Source organism: Typopeltis vanoorti, chromosome 19 (genome assembly GCF_054136105.1).
Source record: "Typopeltis vanoorti isolate ZY-2024b chromosome 19, IOZ_Tvanoo_1.0, whole genome shotgun sequence".
NCBI classification, from domain to species: domain Eukaryota; kingdom Metazoa; phylum Arthropoda; class Arachnida; order Uropygi; family Thelyphonidae; genus Typopeltis; species Typopeltis vanoorti.
Genome location: NC_143567.1, coordinates 27,356,496 through 27,378,028, shown reverse-complemented (window position 1 = coordinate 27,378,028; position 21,533 = coordinate 27,356,496). Strand labels below are relative to the sequence as shown.

At 35.5% G+C, this 21,533-nt stretch overlaps 1 protein-coding gene and 1 long non-coding RNA gene across 3 annotated transcripts in view; one reads left to right on the top strand and one right to left on the bottom strand.

Annotated features, from left to right (window-relative positions):
• Nucleotides 1-21,533, bottom strand: part of LOC150095935 (uncharacterized) — a 123,257-nt gene that overhangs the window by 43,930 nt on the left and 57,794 nt on the right. Inside the window, exon 1 of one of the 2 annotated variants that reach the window (XR_016549935.1) lies at nt 14,715-16,485. The exons of the other annotated variant lie outside the window; for it this stretch is intronic. The gene's annotated coding sequence lies outside the window, so the exon portion shown is untranslated. Of the gene's footprint in view, nt 1-14,714; nt 16,486-21,533 lie in introns of those variants that run through there. 2 annotated transcript variants of the gene reach the window in all.
• The window catches only part of LOC150095936 (uncharacterized), a 463,683-nt gene that overhangs the window by 421,786 nt on the left and 20,364 nt on the right, over nt 1-21,533 (top strand). The window lies entirely within an intron of this gene.

The following is a 21,533-nucleotide window of genomic DNA, read 5'->3' as shown; positions in this document are numbered from 1 at the left end:
AAAACAGGAAAAAGTTGTGCAATCATGGTCATGTATGTGTGTGTGTGTGTACAAACGCAGACTTGCTTCCGTAAACGGTTACACTCATATTGACTGATGAACAACTATCTGTGACAAAACCATCCATAAGCTATCATTCATACGGAATAGAGTTGCAAAATATAGGCAGTTGAAAAAAATGTTTTAATCTTTTTCCCTCAGAATTGCGCTTTAGATTATGGGAAGATATTGGTAAGAATTATAACTGGTCACAGCAAGATATAATACTACAACTGGCTATACCTCCTCCTAAGCTGTAATTTATAACGTTAATTACTAATAAATATCAAAAGCACAGTGCTCTTCTTTAGTACACATAGAAACCATACCATTTGGTTGTGAATATCTGGGCCTTCGAATTTCGGCTAGATGGGTCAGAACTTTTATATGAAACTTTTCAACTGAAGGTAAGTTGGCCAGTTTTATAGAGATGGCAGGATTCCTCCTACAAAACAGACAAGCTGGCTGTGAAGAGATCGGATTAACTGTCCCATTATTGCCAAAATTACGTTTATACGCCAAGTTACTTGGCTGTAAGAAGCCATTGGGCCTAATGCTAAAGGAAGATATGACAGAATCAAAAACTTTTCTTAGTGGCGAAACAACTTGAATATCATTTATGCAAATACTTCTAGCTTTAATCATAATTTGGTATAACTCGGTGGTTATTACTACTTGAGAAGAGTTAACAGTCGTATCTGCTGAATGACTACTGTAACACACCTGAGATCATGAAACAGTTGTCTTATATCTGTGTTGTGTGAGCTCCGAGGAGGTTGCCTGTTTCTATAAGATCTTATAGGTCTAAAATGGCATAAAAACTAGGGATTTTGTAAAATCCTTCACAAGATAAACTGATCGGTTTAAAAATGTATGCAATGCAGGTTATCTTGAAAAATAGTGAATTAGTTGTAAATCGAATGTCCTATTCGCAAGTGATGGACTCAACTTCGCAATGGGAAATAATTTTGGCTAAAAGCAACACTGAAGGCGTGATTTTCCAAACAAGAATCCTACTCCTCTCCTGCCTAAGACTTTTACTCAACATCAACGATAACTGCCAAGAGATCCAGTTATCAATAGATTTGAAGTCACACTTTTACAAAGAAGCCTCAATGATTACAGATTAAGTCATGGAGGCCTATGGGTGTTGGGGGGGGGGGGGGTGTTGATTCTGTTTTCTGTAGAGGACTTGGTCACGATAACAGAGGCAGCAGAAGTACACAGAACTTGAGAATTGGTAGCGGGGAATCAATATTGGAAAACAAAATAGTGAAGTTGAAAAGATCACAAGGCAGGTATATTAAGAAAACTGGAATTGTTGTGTGGAGAAAAGAGATAAAACAACTAAACGAATTAAAATATTGGCTTTTTTAGAGATATATCAGATTGCAGCTATGAGAACAGCTATTAGGAACATTTTGAATCAACACTTCGAGTTAAAAATTAACAAATAGTATGTCGTTGACAATTACAGCAGTAATTATTGTCTTTTTACATAAATATTTAAAATTTTAAATATTAATAGGATTACCTAATGGAAATATCTTAATTCCAATACTGGGAAACTGACAGAAAAGAAAAAGTTAAAATAATTTAAGCCAAGTACCTATGAAACTTCGTTTTTTTAAAAAAATACAGATGTTAAAAGAGAACTATCCTATAGAAGAACATAAAACTTAAATGCGTGCAATTTAATAACTTTAATGGATAATCTTGTTCCAACTCAGCGTTTACACTGTCGTCCGTTGCAATAAAGTTTCTTTTTATTTCTTGTTCAGATTGTCATTATTATATACTGGCAGCTTATAAATCTGGTTTATTTCATATGTAATAGAAATACGATGTAACAAGCATTACAGACATTTAGCATTGACAACATTTAGTAAAACAGCAAAACAATAAATTTTAAAAACAATAAATTGGCAACTAAAGCACTCCCGATCTGTAGATCCGAGTTATGATTTATATCATTTGATGATATGATATGATTTATATCATTTGATGATATGATTTATATCATTTGATGGAACTTTAATAGTTTGATTAATGATTTTTCGTAACTTTTAACATAATGATTTTTCATATTTTTTTCATAATAATATTTCTTTGAGATATTGTTTCATTATATGAAAGAACATCTTGTAGAAGTATGCAGCAAATGTATATTTCTTCCAGATTTTGTTTCAGAATACAAAACAAGATCTTGTTGAAGTATGTTCGAGGTATTATTTCATAATCCGCAGTGTATCGCATTAAAAATTGAGTAATTTTTGTATTACAGTTTAAACTAGAAGATATGTTTTCTAAAAGGCTATTTGATTGTGATGCAGTTGCTAAGCACTTTTCTCTAGGAGTTTTTAATGTCGCGGCAAATGCCATTTTCTTATTCTGATACAATATTTTGAAGGTAACCAACGAATACAAGTTTGGAAAAACGACATAAACAGCTACAGAAAAAATAACACACAATGAAATTGTTTTTTTTTTTTTTACACAGCACATACGTTGCACAATATCTAAGATGTCTCCCTCCATGTGCGTGTTTGGTTGACTGTTTAGATGGGGAAATGTTTTTCATTGGAACCATGACTTGCAAACCTAAAAGTAATAGCCTAAACACGTTTCGTATGTCTGCTCGCAAATGACCTTCCCCTGGAATTTTAGCAAGCTCCCCCTAATGAAGAGGGTTGTATGCACCGGCATAGGTAGATATTGCTTGTTTCTGTCTGTACATGAAGAGAGGGAGACAGCGAGAGCGAGACTAGGTTAGTAAGGGCAGTAGTATAGGGGAAAAAAGCCAATAGAGGGAGAAGAGAAAAGAATCTGGTATTATACACTAAGCGTATGTCTAAAAATCTTCAAGACATTCTTTAAATGTATCTAAGCCACTATTTAAGTGTAAAACAAAATTAAACATACAAAAGAAATCAATAAATGAAAGATGAAGCAGAAGAGATGAAGGAAAGATATAAGAGCGAATTAAGTGACTCTATATATTTTGGCGTTGCAGTGATTTTGCAATGGTGAATTGATGATACACGGTCGGATACAAAAAGTATTTTGCTTCGGCGATTTGGTCAATAATGAATCATAAAATATATCATAGTTTATTGAAGATATGCGAAGTAATAGAGGAAAGTTACCCATGGAGACGAATCACACTCAGTATCCCATTAAATTCTCATCCCATTAAAAAAGAAGAATCATGCATGCAGTATCTCATCAAATCTTGAATCCATTGCTTTCTTTCCTGATAAAATCTATCTAGTGTTAATTCGCGAAACTTGTGGTTTAAATGGCAATTTATTTTTTTATTGGGTTCAGTGAAATGGATGAAATAACTTCAAATGTTTGTTTTCTTTATGATTCTTGCCTGTTATGATCTCAATGTCTTTTGCGTTGAATTTACTTAAGCTTTCTTTGTAACAATTACGCTTGTAAAAAAAAAAAAAAAAAAAACGCAACGAAGAATGCGATACTTTTGTTATTAACATATTTCATTGTATCCACATTAAATAATTTTGGATTATACTAGTGGTGGTAGTCGGCGGTAGGTGGCGTTGGTGTAGTTGCGGTTAGTTGGTGGATTGAAGGAGTTGTAGAGCAGGTGCCCTCCCTCGATGAGTCTTTGGACTCCCTGGAGGTGTCTAATAATAATAATAATAATAATAATAATAATAATAATACCGACGGCATAAAAATTCTAAAGTTATAGTTTATTTACTGCCAGCACAGTCAGCAGTGATGGTGCTGTTTGGATGGAATGGAATGAATTCGGATTCATCGAGAACGCAAGGAACATTTACAACGGCTTTTCGATTAAGTTACCGATCTAGTTGGCCAAGTGGATAGCCTTTCCAGCCAATCTGCGCGGATTGGAATTCACGCAGTGTGGTAATGGGCGTTTGCGAATTTCTTTAACTGATGGATAAATTTCATCTTCCAGTGTATGACCACCACTATTACCCGTGTTACTGCGGACCTGAGGTGGCTTTAAAAAGTTCCATGTTGGTCTATAAAGGAGGATTTCTGGCTTAGCTAATCCTCAGAAAAGTCATACAGGGGCTGTAAGGCATTGGTAGATACTGCGTACTACCCCCCCCTCTCTCTCTCTCTCTCTCTCTCTCTCTCTCTCTCTCTCTCTCTCTCTCTCTCTCTCTCCCTCTCTCTCTCTCATTCTCTTTCCGTTTATGCATGTTTAGGCTACATACAGAAAAATATCTTGCTGGACGTTAATCAACTTTTTTAAAGTATATTATCCCCACCTTCTTTGGTTAGGCCAAATGGCCTATTAGAATCTATCGTAGTAATTTTGACTTCTTAGAAGAAGCCAAAGAAGGTGGGGATAATATACTTTAAAAAAGTTGATTAACGTCCAGCAAGATATTTTTCTGTATGAAGCTTACAAATGCATAAACGGAAAGAGAGAGGCGGGGGGGGGGGAGAAAGAGAGAGAATAAAATAATTGTTTCAGATACAAAACTGTATCATTGAAAGTTCGGATACAAAGAATTCATTTTTTTACGTGGAGCTTCTATTTTTGAAGTGCAACAATAGATTTTAGTTATATATTGAGCAATATAGAAATATATATATATATATATATATATATATATATATATATATATATATATATATATATATATATATATATATTAGATTGCGAAAGTGCGGAACCTTCTGTGTTTAATGTTGTTCTTATTTTGGATGCCATATGTTTATCATTTTACAGAATATGAAATACGTTATATGCAGTGTACATTATTATTATTATTATTATTATTATTATTATTATTATTATTATTATTATTATTATTATTATTATTATTATTATCATTATTATTATTATTTTTTGAACAAATAGAAAACAGCAGTTTCTAAACTAGAGGACATAATTGCTGCAGAACAGTTTAAGGAAAAACAAACTCCAGTCCGTCTGTCGTCTTGTTGCCTCAGTTAATTAATAAAATAAAACTAAGAAATGCAGGGCGTGGTTTAAAATAAGAAAATTAGATTCACGTCTCTTGAGGAACGGATCCCAGTGTTAGCTACAAGACTAGTCAATCCAGGCTCAGTCCAGAAGACTGCCCCAGGATTGCAAGAATACTTTTATGACTCATAAAAAGTTTAGAAGTAAAACTGCATATTTTAGATTTTATAGGCTAAACAGGATTTCAGAAAAGTTTTATCGGATCATGTACAGTTTTAACCTATCCACCGAAACAATTCTTTCTCTCTCTTTATGAAAACAAGCCTTGTGCAAGGGAGTGGATGCACGTGCTCTATACATCATTATACTGCACATTCAGTATTATAAATTACAGATACACACGCCTTTCCTTTTCGCCTTCTGTGCGTCAGGTGCACCCATCTCCATGGCAACCTGAGACAACACCATTATCTATATAGTACATCTGTCCAGAGTGAGTAGCAGATGGACTTATGCTGAGCCCTGCGTAGAGTTGCGAGGTGTCACACAACACAAGCCTTGCGTTCAAAACTCCATTTATTGTTCTTCACAGCGATTTCGTCCTTCTTCTATCTCCCAATTTGACTGTGGGTTTTTCTTCCAACTGCATTTTTTTTTATTGTTTGCAGTCACACATCCATAAACGGATAGTTGAACGTCCTTCCCAAACAATAGCTCAACCAAACAAAAAGTCATTAACACCTCGCTGATTGCTACTAAGTGGAAAATTAAAACCATGAGACTTCTTTAGTTCAAAGACCCAAATATATTTACATTCTTAACGCCACATTCCACAACTCAGGCATTCCTAAACAAAACAAGTTAACGTGTACCAAATGAACTCCTAAAAATTATCAATGTGGGCGATATATTCATTCATTATTTAAAAGAAATTTGGGGGAAAAAAATTGCTTTAAAAGATTCATTTGTTGAACCATTACCGTAGAAATCAGTCCTGCTGAACAATTTCTTAGATTGCTATTATGGATACAATTCAAACGGTCCTCTCCAGACAACTGTTTAAGTCACTCCATACGATTTTGACTTAAAATATAGTTAGATATAAATAGTTCTAGTCATTACGGACAACACTGTGATTCTGTTGAGTTCTCAAGCCAAAGGTTCTACATTATTCATGTTCTTTTTCTTTTTTCTTTTTTTGGTTACCATATTAACGGATAACTATCTGTCTTTGCAGCCACCCACATTCACATCAGCCAACATAAGTACGCCTCGTACTCAGACTTCAATTTGCATTTGTAATATTCAAGTTATGTTCATCTCTCTTTAATGTAACACTTAGATAAAAACTCACCATATTTTCGGTGAGATTATTAACACGAGAATCATCTCACTAGCTCATTTTGTTTTCGTATTGAGTTTCTAACTCTGCCATTATAAACAACTCGCATTTCAAGATTTGTCTATACACATGTGAAAAGATGGAGAAAGAGACATTATTCTTTGACTTAAAAGACATCTTTAGCAACAAAAAATTACGTGTTATGCCCTTACATTTAATAGCAATAATTAAAAGTTTTTAGGAGGTAAAGAAAGAACCGTTTTTGTCAAAAGCAGTCGCATCATTCATCAAAGTATAAAAAAGTAATTTCTTTCTGGTTGAAACCTAGGATGCTAACAGATGGCTTTTTAAAATGAACAAAAAATACTATAAAAACGTATATATTTTTCATCATTCATTAAAAGGTAAATGTGCATGCCAAAGCCAAGGAAGAATCACTGAACAATAAATCAGCCCCACCCCATAATTTCTAAAACTTCCATATTGGGAACCACTACGTTACACGATAGATTTTACTGACGCAAATTTTACCATCCTTCCTCTAAAATAATAAAAATTATTACAGGCGAATTAATAATTTAGCATCTAATTTCTACCTAAACATTAAAATTGTAGATCTACAGAACAATCCCTAGCCAATATTTAACTCGACTCAAGTTCAGTAATAATTTATGATAACGATATTTATATCGTGAATGAATGCGGGAATATTGATAACAAATAAGCGGTAGAATATTTTCATCACTAACTTGAAGAATTGGAATGTAAGATAATAATTAGTTAATCTTATAGTTCTTCACAAGTTCCAGAATTAATTTAAATTTTAATTATTTTAAATATTTTGTGAAAGCTATTTTAATTAGAACCTTGATATAATTAGACCGTGACGATTTACATCATGTGCGTGCAATCGCGTGTTTCATTGTTGAATCTACCAGTTTCTGTTCTTGTGGTTTAATTTGAAAGTCATACTGAAGATGCCCTTGATGCTAGGGGAAATATTTTAGGCCAATAAAATATTTACACAGTTAAATCCATATTGTGTTTAATTCATCATTTTTATCATCTGGTGTGATATCACTAGTCTGCTTACTTGAGACCTAAATGGGCTTTAAAAGGTTGCGTGTTAGGTGTCTCTGGCTTAGTTCCCATAAGATACTGAGGTACAATAATGGTTTGCAACCTTTTGCAGGTGAGATTCACATAAAAAAAATAGTGTTCAACTTCTACAAGTAGTAAATGATTTGTATCGCCCGCACCACTCTTTTTCGAAATGGATGGAAAAATGTTTCCTGTTTGGTCTTTGGAGCAGGGTTGTTTTGGATTACTAACCCTCAATGCGACCACTGGACTAAATGTGCTTTAGGCTTTTAACCTCACGTGGGTGTATTATAAAAAAAATAAAAGAAAAGAAATAAAAAAAGTCCTCTTTAAGCAAGCGATCTTAATCTTGTGTAATATGTTTAAAAGTAAAATAAAATATAACTTAACATCATTTAATTAATGCTACCCTACCCATCTGAAATTCTAGCTAAGCAAATGAAAGAACGAATTTGGAAAAAGGATTATCGGATTGCAAGCTAAATCAAAACAGCGACGTTGACTAAACAAGATCGAACTTGTTATATTTATAGTAGAAATTTTTTGAAAATTCTTGGGTTTTTTGATCGACATGTATCCAAACATATCTAAGATATAAAAAAAGAAATGAAATTCATTACATTCAAAAGAAATGTTAAGTTTCTTTATAGTATTAAGCAAAAACAATACGGAATAAGAAAAAATTAATATTTGGAGAACGATTTTACGTTCATGTGCACAAAAAGACTTTAAATTTGGAATGTAAATTTAACTCATCAACTGACTTTTTGAACAAATTAAAAAAAAAGAAAAGAAAAGAATTGGATGAATTCCTTCTAGCAACCCTTGCTTTTCAGTATTGCAAAGTGTACTGTTCGAATAGTAGAAGTTTCGTGCAAAGGTGAAGGAGGAAATTACAAAAATATTTAAGGATTGGTACTAAGGTAGAAGCATTCGACTTACGGCCTACTTAACAGTTTTAATCTAGCCACGAGAATATATCGCAAAATTGGTTTTAAAAAAAAAAAACAGTATATAAAGACAGATAATCAAAGAATGAATTGTGTATAATTAATTGTGACGGCTATTTAAATATTGTAAAAAATAACTAGTTATAATAAATTATTTTTCGGATTAAGACGCCTTAAATATTCATAAAAAATTGAAAACATACTTATTGATTTCCTTGGAAAATGGCAAATTTTACAACTAACGGTATTTAAATTAATTTTAAAAATTCCGATCGTTTAATGTGAATCAACAAGTTGGAGTGTTAGGAAAACTAATGACGCTGGGTGACATTGGCACGCGCATCTTAGCGACTGGCCGATTTATTATTTCTCCATCAGGGACCGGCGAAACTTCCCACCTTCGCATTCATCTTCTCTTTAATTGATGAATCAGAGAGGTTGATGTCATGCATTTTTAAAATAACTAGTAGGATATCGTATTCAAGCCTGTGATGCAATTGATTCAAGGTACTTCCTCTCAACTAATAAATAAATAAATAAAAGCCTATGACATGCTAATCGGTCTTGTCGGATAGATAAACGCAAGGTTTCCCTAACTCCTCCCCTTTGGTTCAGGGAACTAATTCGAGTAGCCTACAGCAATACTACTCAGAGATAACAAAAGCAGGGCGTGGCATAAAAACGGAACACTGGAGTCTACAAGTTCTTCAAGGAATTTGTTTATGAATGACTTTTGATTATATGGTGGAAAACAATGCAACGTTATCAAAAATAAGTGGAACTTAATAGATTCACTTACAAATTATCTATCCGGGATGATGAAAGTATACGTAAATAAATCGAGAACAGAGAACGGGAGGAAGAAAATCACTCCTTATATAATTATAAAGTAATCCACAGATGTTCATTGAAATCGGAAGTATTTTAAATATATCTGTATTAAGAAATAGGCGAAATTCCAAGGGAGAAAATTTTGTTAAATATAACAGTCTAATAAAGGAATTGACCGAAGTCAAATGTGAGGAATTATGTAACAAACATCTTTATAAAGAAATCGACAGAAGATAAAATGGGTATAATCATATAAATGTAATAGCCTTACAAAGAAATCGACTGAAATGGAGTGATATCTCGTAAAAGTAACAGTCTTACAAAAAAAAAAAAAAAAAAATGACAGCAATTGAAATGGGGAGAAGTTATTTGAAATATAACAGACTTATAAAAATCGACAAACATTAAAATGAGAAAAATCTTTTAAATAACAACCTTATTGAGAAATCGATAATAGTTGAAATAAGGGAAAAATTTCTCTAAATTTATGTGCTGCATGAATTGAGTTTACATTTACGGAGTTATAAATGTAACTGCAATATTTTCCATCAACATTTAACTTCTCACAAATTTAAGCAACTAGGTTTGGAGGAGTTGGCGCCTTCAAACGGCTGTTCGACGCATTACTCTCAGAGTAATTCTATGAAAGCTAAAGTGAGTCTATTAAGGAAATCTTGAATATTTACATTCACTTTATGAAAATATTAGTAAATGGAGCTGGCCATTCGCGTCAGATCATTTTGTATATTAATGCTGCTAACAAATATATACTGTCGCGTAAAGAGATTTTCTTCTATTTTGAAAGGAGTGACATAAGCATTTATTCAAAAAAAAAAAAGGATTATTTTAAAATTCATTCAATATTTATTGCATATTATGAAGCTCACTTTGAATATAAGTTAGGAGAATTGGCCGATTTATTCTTGTTAAGTTAGAAGGTAAATAAACTCGAAATAAAGTTCGATAAACATGCACAAACAAAGTTATTTATTTTTACGATCGGAAAGATGGGAACACACAAACAAAAAACAAAATAAAAAAAAAGACTTCGCCAAGCGTAAATAGACAAACCGAAAATAGACAAACTCCAGTTTATATAAAAAAACATTGCCGTTAATTACAACTAACTACAATTTTACTATTAATAATAATATTACTACTAATATTAATACTAATAACGGAAACAAAGGGGAAAAAAACACGCACACCAACACACTTTTTGAAAATAATTTCGCTATTACAAAAACACCGTGGGAGGGAACTTAGTTGAAAAGAAAGTTATCTGTAATGTGCAGGCCGCATTCAGCCCATAAACCTGCTGTTTTGGTACCGAAGTTTAGTACCAGCTGTTCGCTAAGGTGAAAAACAGATAGCTTAAAGAGATATGCAGTTAGTGAACATTTGGCTGTGTTGACTCTACATCAGACCTTAATTCGTTCAAGGAATCGGGGTGCTATAGTGCTTTTAAATCGCAACTGCGAAGATAAAAAGAGAAAAAAAAAATCCCACTCAATTTTCTACGCTAAGCGATACGTATTCACGCGGAGTTTACAGTTATTTTTAAAAGAACACAAATTTATTTACTTCTTCCGAAACATTTACTAAAAGTCCAATAAATTAGCATGGAATATTAACATAAGTAATTGAAATCTAAATTTAATATCTTTTTTATGAATTAAGTGTACTCTTTTCGCTAAGGCTAAATGTAAATATCAGTAATTGAAATGATATACATTCCAGGAGTTACGATTATAATCTTAGAATCTTTTTTTTTTTTGACAAAATAATACTAAGTCAAGCAATTTATTGAATATTCCAGAATTTATATTAGAGAACAATGAAGCAACAGCGTGTAAGTTTATATATATATATATATATATATTCGCTTCAAGCAGGCATTTCAAATGCCTATTAAAAACCAAAGATCAATTTGAGATACATCTTACATGCCATATCATATTTATATCTTTATAATTACTTTATTTTGCTACTATAGTAGAATTAACTGTTACAGTAATTATTTAAATTATCCTATTAAGACTTTTAGTGTTATTAAATAGAAGTCATAAAGCTTTTTAAACTGGGACACTATCCATTCCTCTTACTGATAGGTATCTTTGAAGTAATGAATATTAGCCTAAAGCAAGGGATATTGATCAACTTAGTCAATATAGGGCCAAGAAAAAAAATATGTTTGTGTGCATTTAAAGCAAGACGGTATCGCTGGATGAAACTGATTAAAAATTAATACCCTATTAAGGATTACATTTAAATTTTTTGTTTCATCTTTTTCTCATCTACAAATATTACACGTTTTCATAAAAAAGTTATTATTTGAGCATTATTATATAATTGTAATAAATCCAAAATATTATAATAAATTCTAATTATGTACATTTCAGGCAAATGCTACTTTTGTATCTATAATCAGTCGCTTCTGTGTACGTAGGCTGTCTGTTTATTCTAGCTTATATGTACATAGGCGCTACCTATTTCTTCTACTTGATTACGTGTATATAGGCCTGAAGTGTTTGAGAAAGCTCGATGTTTAGTCCCTAGAGCAAGGTTTCCGAATTATTTAACCCTTAGTTCACTCACCAGCATTAATATTAATGTACTAAAGGTTTACAGCCTTTCATAGATGGAATTCACATAAAAAAAGCCCTGCCTATTTTTTCTAATTACTGATGTGTACATAGGCGATGCCGGTTTCTATTTGTTCTAGAAACATTTTACAAAAATTACTATTATTTAGATAATATCAAAGGAGATATTTTCAAATTACAAAATGGGGAATCAAATTTCAGATTCCAATTTTAGTCTAATTTAAAATAACCTAGACTCATTTTATATTATATCTAAATTTTATGTCTTAATTTTATGCAAAATCATTAGCAAAAATACGCTGTGATTTGCCAAGAAATAGGAGAATAACAGAATATTTTTTTCGAGGTCCTGTCAAATTTGAACTAAACACACAAAAATAAGAACAAAGTTTGTATTATTGATAGTCCTACTATGACTTAATTCAGGACATGCTGATCAGGTCCAATGTGCTTAATACTATTGGAGATAAGAGTCATTGACCTTCACAGAATCTTGAATTCCACCTATTTTTATGTTCAGCAAATCAAAAATAACTGTTTTGGAATCTGTAAGAAAATTTGATATAAAGAAATAGATTATTTTTGTATTGCTACCACAGAAGTTTTGCCTTTGTGGAATAGAAAATAGTTACAGGATAACTCATACTGATTAATCGTATTGGACTAAAATGCTTTGCGAGTCTATCCTGGATAAAACCGATTTTCTATAAAATAAAACGAATCCAGGATATTACGTACAACCCAAAATCAAGTCTTTAGAAGTTATATTACTTTGATCCCTTGTGTTCAATTTCATTGTTCAAGTTTTCTTTTTTTTTTCTCCTCGTATTAGACTTATGACGATGTATATTTTTGTTTACTAATATCAGTGCAATTTTTTAACCCAATAATACGATGATTAAGTATTTTGTAACCTAATATTAACCTTTTTTATGATGCAGACAAGGCATGTAGAGCTAAAAATGGCAATTACAAATGAAAAGGTGTAGAATCAACTAAGTGACGTTGCCTTACAGCTGAAACTACACGTACGGGGAGTTAGTCTCGCCAAAGTATTGCTTTTTCTCTCTCTCCTATTTTCTTTGCTTTTTTTTTTCTTTCTTTCTTTCTGTTTTTCCCCTCTTCCTCCTTAACTCAACTTTGGCATGCGGTCTAACATCCTTACGAAAGCCCAGTCGGTGTTGCTTGCGGAATAGTCAGCACGTAGCAACATGGTGGCACGCATGACCTTCTGGTGGCCTGGGACGCCGTCAGTTCTACCCCAGAAGGCCATACCTGGGGGCCAGGGATCCAGGTAAGGAAGATACGTGTAGGCTTGCGAAGAGGGACAAGTCCGGGTAAATGAAGGTAAGAATAAAATAATAAAGGAACAAGAAAGCGACATGTAACCACAACAGTTTGAAAAGACTGGATTGATTTTATTTTTCCCAGCCAAGTCCATATAATATACAGTATTGGAGGTTAGGCTTAGAATCAACATACAACTTTTAATGCCTCTACATTTACTTAAATTAAGACTGTACAAGGAAAGGAGCTCAGCGCTGGCTTGATGCCAGGAATCGTACTCTCTCTCTCTCTCTCTCTCTCTCTCTCAAACACACACACACACACATCTCGGTCTTTCTCATATTCTTTTTTATCCCACTGACTTTTCCTTTTTTTTTCCCATTCCATTTTCATCTTCCTCTCTTTTCTTTATTTTTTGTCTTTCTTTCATCTTATGGCTCTTTCACATCGCCCTTTTTCTTTCATCTTCTTCTTCTTCTCACCTTCTCTCTCTCTCTGCAATGTCGGATTTAAGGGGCCACCTGGTAACTTATCGATGTAGAGGTGTCGAAAATGGTGAGAAATATTTCACTAGATATAAGTTAAGCAAAAATTATGCTATCATTTATATGGAAATTGTTATGATGTTTATACAAAATGCCTAAAGAACATTTAAAGGAAAATATACATGGCAACATTTGAAATGATTTTTCCATTAAAAAAAAAAATAGAAAAACTTAGAATAAAAATTTCCATGTAAACGATAACCTTCTTTATCCTGCTCTGTATGATATTGTTTTGGGAGAGAGGATAGGTGGAATTAATAGCACCAGGGGCTCCAAAAGTCTTAAATCTGTCATTGCATTGTTCTCTCCCTTCTCCCTCTCTCTCTCTCTCTCTCTCTCTCTCTCTCTCCTTGTACGATTCCATGATCCAAGCTAGTTAGAGCAGACAATAGAAGACACATCATACAACTTGATAAGCATTTTTACAGTCAGCCTCAAATCGTACATGGACTGCACTGTGGGCAATTTGACCACACGTTAACTCACAACAAATCAACCCTACGTTAAGGTTTATGTGAGAATTAAAAAAAAAAAAAGATAATAAGAAGAATAAAATTAGTAGTATTCATACTTTTATACACAGTTTTTTTTTTTTTCTGGAGGATAAAAAGAATTATAATTCACTAATATTTACAGGAAAAAAATGTTCATTTCTCGGCTTTAATTGAGCACTAGGTGTCGCTTTATCTTTTTTTATTTTATTTTTGCGGCTGATGACAATTAGACTTGGGAGAAATCTACATTACAATAAACACCTTAACAATCTCTTAACCTACTTGATTTTGCTGTACAAGTTGGGAATGGGTGCACAATTTAACACCACTTACCAAATAACTAGGGGGTTGTCTGGGTCCGAGAAATGGAGGACTTTACAGAGAAAGAACCTTTTTTTATATAGAGATAATTTTTCTCAAAATATATGAACAATGGAAATGATTATTATTTTTAAGAAGAATAATTAGAATTTAACTTTCGGGGAGGGATAAAAGAAGGAGTAGAAAAACAAGGTGGGGAGATTTCGTGAGCATTTTATTAAAATAGATTAAACTTTAATTAGATGATTTTAAGACTCTTACCTACCTAAAAGTTGACCCAGACACCCCCTTTGCTAAACTCTGGTTCGGAGCGGAACCCCCGATCGAAGAGGGCCCTCTGTCTTCTGGCTGTGTGGAAACTTGGGAAATAAAAGGCTATGCCTACCTCACCCTTGCTTCAAGGCCTGCGACTAGTTTCTTGTTTAAAAAAGGGAAAATGGTCCTGCACGCCAAGCCTTTTTTAATTCATATTCTTGTCTTATTTTTATTAATTTTTTTTCTTTTTTGATCTTCATCCCACGATGGGGAGGCAGCTTCGGCTGAACGTCCGTTAACACTAGACTGGTCCGAACACGGTCCGATGACATGGTTTTTCCGGAACTGTATTGGCACTGAGCTCTTTCTCGGTCCACTTTACCTGCAAGGTATCCACAGTCTTAACTGTCCCAAGGGAAGTTCTCATGCCATTCTGGTTGGTGAACAAAACACACACACGCGTCGGAAAGGTGCTGTAACATGTGTTCTGAGCTTACGGGGGTCGAAGGTCAGTGAGCAGTGAGGGACTGGCCGACGGAGTGGATAGGGTGGTTAGCAGAGAGTTGAGGCGGTGGAGACTGCAGCATCGGTGGGCTGTGGGAGTGCGCATGCATGTGACCCGGGCTGTGTGTTAGCAACATGTCGTTATTCGAACCCGGCGTCGGCGCTCCTCCGGCCCCGTTGTTCTGCTGTAGTTGGGTGGCCGGAGGCGTCATTCGTTTTTCCTTCTGGCGCCGATTGCAGAACCACACCCTCACGACCTCTTTCTCCAGTTGGAGGTTGTCCGCGAGACCGGCGATCTCCTGGGCCGACGGCTTGGGCTGCTTGTGGAAGTGGTTCTCGAGGGCCCCCTTGACGGACACCTCGATGCTGGTGCGCTTCTTCCGCTTGCGACCCTGGGCCGCGATCTTGTCGATGCTGGTCGGAGAGCCGGTGGTGCTGTCCGCTTCCTCGAGCCACTTGGCCAGCAGGGGTTTCAGTTTGCACATGTTCTTGAAGCTCAGCTGGAGGGCTTCGAATCTGCAAATGGTCGTCTGACTGAACACATTGCCGTAGAGCGTGCCCAAGGCCAGTCCCACGTCGGCTTGCGTGAACCCGAGTTTTATCCTCCGCTGTTTAAACTGCTTGGCAAACTGCTCGAGATCGTCCGAACTGGGGGCCTCCTCCTCTCCGCTCTCGGGATGCCTGTGGTCCAGCATCCTGGTGTGTCCGGGGTCGTGCTGGTGATGGTGATGGTGGTGATGATGGTGCTGATGATGCTGCCCCTGGTCGTGAGGGACTTCTCTCATTGCCGGGTGAACTTGGCTGCCGGCGTGGCTCAACATGCCGTTCATGCCGTAGGCATGATGCTGCAGAGGAGGCGACCCGTTCGGGGAAGGGGACATCCCTCCCATGTGGGACGAAGCCAGCGACGAGGGGTGCCATGGGTGCGAGGCGGTCATGTGTTGCGGCGGACGGTGGTGAAGGGTGTTCGGATGCATCTCGGCACCCGCGTGGGGAGAAGGCTTGATGTCCTGCGTGTGCAGTCCCGGTGGCGGCATGCCCGTCGACCACGGTCCGGGGTCGGCGTGGGACGGCAGGCTGACCCACTGGTGGTGCGGAGCCAACGCATGACCGTTGGGCCCCTGATGCTGCGGGGGCATGTACTTCATCTCCGGAGGTTCGCGGGCGTAACCGGGCTGCGAGGTGGCGACTTGCATGCCGGAACTGTCGGCGTGTGTGCTCGTCAGCGAGGCCACACTACTTGTGACGATGTAGGGGTTGGTGGGGTTGGTAGCCATACTGCCATGAGTGCGCGCCGATCTCACTTGCAAAACGGAACTCTGACCTGTGCGCTCTGCCTCGCTGCCAACTTGGCACCACTTTAGTGCATCGTAGGACTGTCATGGCGCTCCTCGAGCGTTCTGTCTCCCCTCCTCTGATTGGTGATACGCACTCTGACGGCGACTAGCGCGCAACGCGTCACCATTGACGCTCCGTACGCCTGCACGCCATTGGCGTTTGCATCGGTCCGACCACTCGGTGTACGACTTACCTGAGTTGTCGAGTCTCGCAGGCCCCAGTGTTGCTTTCCAGCACGCGGGGCGCGTGACGTTACCATGGCCACGGAGAAGTCAAGATCACGTGCCTATCGACCAGCGACTTACACCAAGGGTCGACAGTGTCATGGAGACGCAGTACGCCGGCGTCTAGCCGCTGAGGCGGAGCTAGGAAAGGAGGTGGAGTCGAGTGAGTGACACTTGAATGACTGATTGCAGCAAGGTGAGCGCGGGACTACAAGACTGCACGACTTCTTCTGCTAGCCGCCGCAGTGGGGCGCTCCAAAACACGGGGACGTGTTTGGGTAAGATTTTTGTCGTGTACTTTTATAGATTTTTAATAGCCGTTTTAAGACTAATGCGTATTTAAACAATAAAGATGCGTAACGCGATTAGATGCCGCAACCTTCTGTAAAGAGTCCTCATCATCCCCCTGTCTTCCCCTCCGCCCCACAGGTGGCACGCGCCAACATCCACCCCACGATCTCAATTAAATCAAAATCTAGTACGAACTAAAACAAACACTGACGACAGGCATCAATAAATAGAAAGACATTCCCTATAAAACACCGGGCGATTTAGACAACGGGACAGGAATATCCCTTTACCATCTCTCCTTCCAGAGAACTAATAATTCAGGAATTTTATAGCCGTCTTCTCAGTCAAAGAAATGTCAAAAATTCGTATGAAGATCAGTCACCCTGTGATTTGCATTAAAATCCTACACACGAACATTTAACGGTAGAGAAAGAGAGAAACATTATAAACAATCTTGTTTTTGCAGTTTCATAGTATGCGACATATTTTCAACAAATGTCTGAGCATATTTCGCCTTAAATAAATAATAAAAATATGTAATTTATTTAAATTTATTTAAATAATTACAAGAAATTTATGGGCTGACTCTTTTTTGACAATAAATTAAAATTTATGTAGTGCCAAAGGGAAAATTATCACATTTGTTAAATAATGGTTTTTTTTTTTCAAAAAAAAAAAAAAAAAAAAGAAAGAAAAGGAAAGGAAAAAAGAATCGTAGTACATCCAACGTTTCTTCTCAAAGTAACCGAATAACGAGTTGAACAATTCTCGAGAACCAGTGTCACAAAATCGACTGAGCATGTTCCCTCATATTTACATTCAAAATAACATATACAAATTATATGCACATAAGTATAATTCGTTTTCTTCCTTTCATATTAACAAAATTGATAATAGCATTCTCGTGATAGCGAACGGACGTTTTTACATTACAGATCGACTATATTAGATATTCTAGAACAAGGAAATAGTATTTTTAGTATTATAGAAAAACGAAAGTCGTTTTTAATATTATAAAGCAATGAAATGGACATTTTCTCTAGAATGAGAAATGGGCATTTTCACCTCAATAAGAACAACGAAACGGACATTTTCGTATTATAGACTACACAGGACAACGAAACAGACATTTCGCACTGGAAAAACACGAAATAGACATTTTCCTATTGAAGAACAACAAAATAGACATTTAGATGCCGAAGAGCGAAACGGACATTTTCGTATGTACGAAGAACTCTATGAATACCGTCATAAGGGAAAGCACATACTAACTACCTCTTTCATGTTTGCATATATGTAACAGGAACCAAAATTTAATTGTATAATTGCTTCAGTTTTCATTCATTTACATCATAAAAATTAGCAATACAAATAATAATAAAATGTCTTGCTTCGAAAAGGACAAGAAATCTACTTAAAGAAAAACATGTTTTAAATCATTAAAATAATATCGGAAGTAAATGATTTCTCGATTATCGAGTATCACCTAAAGGAGAAACAGGAATATTTTTGCTAGAGAGAAAGTAAACTGTATCAAAATATCAAGTTTGTATCGTTCAGAAAATGGCACAAAATAAGCTTTGCTACAAAATTTTATTGACAGTTATGTTATTTCTACAGATAGCAAAATAAAAGTAGTTACTAGGAATTTGAATTTTCTAGGAACTGCTAGAAAATTCAGCTAAATTCAGAAAAAAGCCACATCATTCGATCCGCGAAAGATGTGTTTTTTTTTTTTTTTTTTCCAAGTTACTTCAGGCTTTCTAAAAGTAAGGTGAAAAAGTTTCGTATTGGATGAAGAAATACGTCTATCACCTGAAAACTTTCACAAAACACCCGCACTATCGTGGAATTCGAACTAGCAGCCTGTTACAAAGCGGGCATGCTATCCATTCAAGGACCAAGCGAAACTGCATTCTAGCCCAATAATTGTTTTATAAACAAGCAAATAAATCCTGTACTATTTAGACATATGCACTTACAACTAAAACCACGCATGCGATGTACTTGTTATCAAAATAATTTTGACATTTCAGAAGGAAATATTTTTCCGGAGTATCACATCCCGCCTTTAAAAAAAAAAAAAAAAAAAAAAAAAAAAAAAAAAAAAAATCGCCATTTAATCAAACTTCGTTAATAATCCAGATTTCTGCAAAGGAAACAATTAAATAGCATTTTATGTTTACAAAGCTAATTAATATCGTATATGACTTATGCAATCTCGATATTAAAAATGATCTAATTTGTTCACCGAGGAAAGTATTCCTGCGACATATTTTTAATGAGAAACCATCGAGTCTGCCTTTTCTTTCTCTATACGACTGACTTATATTAAAATTATAACTCCTTGAAGGCGCTTCTGTTCTCCTTTTACAGTTCGAATCTGTTTTAGGGATTCATGAAAACATGCATACGTCATCCTTAACGAGACCCTTCCTTTAACCACTAACACGCCACCTTGATGGTATGTCAGAAGTCCTGCCGTCCACCAGCAGGCAGTTCATAGTGTCTCCGCCCGTCTAGAGTCAAATGTAATTAAGTATTTGCCTAGTAGAGAGAGAGAGAGAGAGAGAGAGAGAGAGAGAGAGAGCTTGTTATACCTGGGACTCAGAAAGACAGACAAATTAGGGACAGGTACACCACACCAGCATGGCAAGGAGGAATTAAATGAACATAATAAATCAAACTCCTGCTCGTCCCTCGCACTAAGGGGGTATGTAAACAGATAATTTAACTTGAGTCGTGAGTAATTGGGGATCCGAAAACTGCATGCGAGAAAACCCGTAGGCTTTTGGGCATTGAAAACAATTTTATGTCAGAAAGTAAGTGTACGGAGATGGCGTTGACTAGCAGTAATGAGAAATGTGGAAACCGAGGGAAATTCGTTCAGGGTCAGATTTCTACTGGGGATTTCAAACAGCTCAATATGATATATTTCAAAAAAAAAAAAGTAAATGACTGTAAGGTCATCTTCGCTTGGTTTTAAGCGGACATTTATTTGTAAATGACGTTTCTAAGTGTAAAATATATATAAATATTCATTTAATCAGTTTAAGAGATTTTTAAATTCTGTATTATTTGTTTAATAACGCTCAATCGATATTGATATGACCTTTGGTATTTGAAAGACTTGGGTTCGAATCCCGTCTTCGATGCGAATTTATAAGAGCTTTTAAGTTGAAAGCGAGTAAGTCGGTCTCATACGGGGATGGTAGGATTTTTCCTCCTGACACTGGGTTTTTTATCCTACAAATTTAGCCGATTTTTCTGATTTGTACACCCGCATTAACAGACTTACTGTAATGCACTGGCCTCATATCCTTAAAATTATAAGGATATAAAATTTTTGAAATTATAACCTGCTTTGGTTATAATTTCAAAAACAACAACTAAAATAACAATCCAGTGTCCGAAATTTCTAATAGAATACAGTTGGCTCTGGTTACTTCCGAAATGCTTTGGCATTTCATTGGTCTATACTCGAAATACACTTGTTGAGAATATGTATTACGTTTTCATTATTTATTAGTTTTTAAACTGACCCAACTGTTGTGTTAAACATTGCCTATCGTTCGTCGAAACCGTTTAAATCTCTGTGTAAAATATTTCGTTTTTCTAACTCTGAATTGATAGCGAATATATCCATCGTTTCACTTTTAACATGTATAATTGTACGGCTTCCAAAGAAAATCAAAGTTTAGGTGCGGTTAGCTGAGCCTTTAAGTCTCTACAATAAAAGTTCATATACTTATTCCCAATAGAACGGTATTTCTAAAATGTAGTGCAATACCGAGCGAACTCATTGCAGTAATGGCCCATTCACTGTATATAATTATATTTGGAAACTCTCTAAGAAATCTCGCTATCGGCACAAATCTATGTTAAGTATATACATTCTCCCTCTTTATAATATTATTGGTCCATCGTGTAGTCAATAAACGTTAAAATATTTAAAAAGTCTACTAAAAGTAGGCATTAACCACAAAAGTTGCATAAATTATACTTAAACCGCATGAACTCCATAAGCATTATGCGTATACCGTAAAAGCATAAACATACCGAAATCACAACTCAATAATCCATTAGACATAAACCCCTAAAAACTGTATAAATATTATAAAAGTAAGCTGCAAGAGCTCCAGAATTTCTGTATAAATTAACAAATTATGCGTAATTGTATAAAGTTTTTAATAAAATAAAATGGAACTTCATTTTCCTAATATTAAATTTAATTTTGGGTAATACTTTTAATTGTATGGTTTTCAAATAAAGATTTTTTTAATTACCAAACTCTGTTAAATTCTTAATAAGCTATTAAATGAAACTTATAAGAAAAAGGTAAGATTTCAATGGCTCTTCTCTGTTACTTGTGTCATTAATCACAAGTAGTTTTATAATACTGTGGAATGCAGTACAAGAGAACAGTTTTTGTTTTAAAGATTACTATATATTTGTTTTAAGCGCTTCCAGCA